Consider the following 1840-nt stretch of genomic DNA (forward strand, 5'->3'; position numbering starts at 1 on the left):
TGCAGTTGGGTTGTAGCAATGGAAGTGGTTGTAAGACCATGGTTGGATCATAACATTCACATTGCTGAAATAGGCTGTTGGTAATAGAACATTGGGTTGGGCACGTTGGCTGAAATAGGTTGTTAGTTGTATGGTATGTGGTATTTTGGGAAACTCACTAAGTTTTTTGCTTACGGTTTTGATGTTTAATTATTTCGGGTACTTCTTGTAGCAAAGGGAAGGGCCCGTCATGATTAAATCGCATCCACTGGAGATTCCACACTTTTGTTTTATGATACTGTGATGTTTATTTTGGAACTACTTTTGATATTATGACGATCTTTCTATGAAATGGAATGAATGATTAGTTATTCAAAAATGAAAACCTTTCTAGGAGTTTTCAAACGTTTCAAGTTGGTATCAAAGCCTTGGTTTGAGGGATTCGGACGCACCATATAGTGTGTCTGAACTCAAACTTAGGATTGCAAAAATCTTTTACAAGAAAATGATTTTCTAAAAAGATTTTATAAAGAAAAGGGGTGTGACGCATGCAATCATCCGAGCTCAAGTAAGTAATTTACAGAGTACCCTTACATGAATGTTATGTTTATGTATGTTATTATATGTGTTGCATGATAGAGATAGGCTAAGGATCTGCTTAGTATTGCATGTTAGGATGCCTTTTTAGGAGATATATGTTTTATGAGTATTATGTGTTGATGATTATGTGCTTTAGGGTTCATAATGGTACTAGGAAATTATTTGATGAATGCAATAGGGTAGTACATAATTAAGACTATATAACCTTAAAATGTTTGGTTCAACCTTATTTCCTGTTCTCGTTTGAAGAAGGCCTTATGGTAGATACATTTATTCAAATGTCTATTTTATTTTGATTATGTATGACCTGCATTCATGGAACAGTTTATCGGCATCAACAGAGACCTTTCTGACATGCGTGGAAAGTAGAATCCTAGGAGAGACTAGGAAGTACCTTAGCATGTCATGTATGTTGTTATGTGAGAGAGCCTATGTGTGAGACCATAGGTAGGGGTGTGCGCGGTGCGGTTTGGTGCGGTTTAGAGCCAAAACTGCAAACCTCCACCGCATATGCGGTTTGAGTTATTTAGAAACCGCAAACCGCACCGCGAACGTTCAAAACCGCATTATGCGGTGCGGTTTGGTGCGGGCGGTTTATGCGGTTTACATGCGGTTTTGCGGTTTGACTAATTATTTACTTTAAATTTAATGATAATACTATCATTGTCATCACTAAAAACTCACTAAGTGGTCATTAAGAAATTAATTTGGTGGTCAAATAATTGTGGTCATTAACTACTTATGAATATACATAAGTTAAGAAAACATAGTGACCATAAAATAATGGTCACTGAATCTTAGTTGAAAATGAATTTGAGACAAAAAAATATGGTAACTGCGTTAAATTTTGGATTAATTAAGATTACATTTTAAAAACATAAGATAATGTCACTGATTTAGGACATGTCAAAATATTTTCGAATATATATATATATATATATATATATATATATATATATATATATATATATATATATATAATCATTAATTGATTTTATCAATGCGGTGCGGTTTAAACCGTAATTGTGTAATCGTAAACCGCAAACCGCACCGCATAATGCGGTTTAACAAAAATACAAACTGCAAACCGCACCGCGAGTGTTTTAAACCGCGTTATGCGGTGCGGTTTGGTGCGGTGTGGACGGTTTATGCGGTTTGTGCGGTTTATTGCACACCCCTAGCCATAGGAAGTGACTTCAGAAGTTTGGGATGATTCTTGAGGAAGAAACAAATATATGTGGAAGGTAGTATAGGCCCGTAT

The sequence above is a fragment of the Lactuca virosa genome, chromosome 2 (assembly GCF_052849685.1).
Source record: "Lactuca virosa cultivar CGN04683 chromosome 2, Lactuca_virosa_CGN04683_v6, whole genome shotgun sequence".
Taxonomy (NCBI): domain Eukaryota; kingdom Viridiplantae; phylum Streptophyta; class Magnoliopsida; order Asterales; family Asteraceae; genus Lactuca; species Lactuca virosa.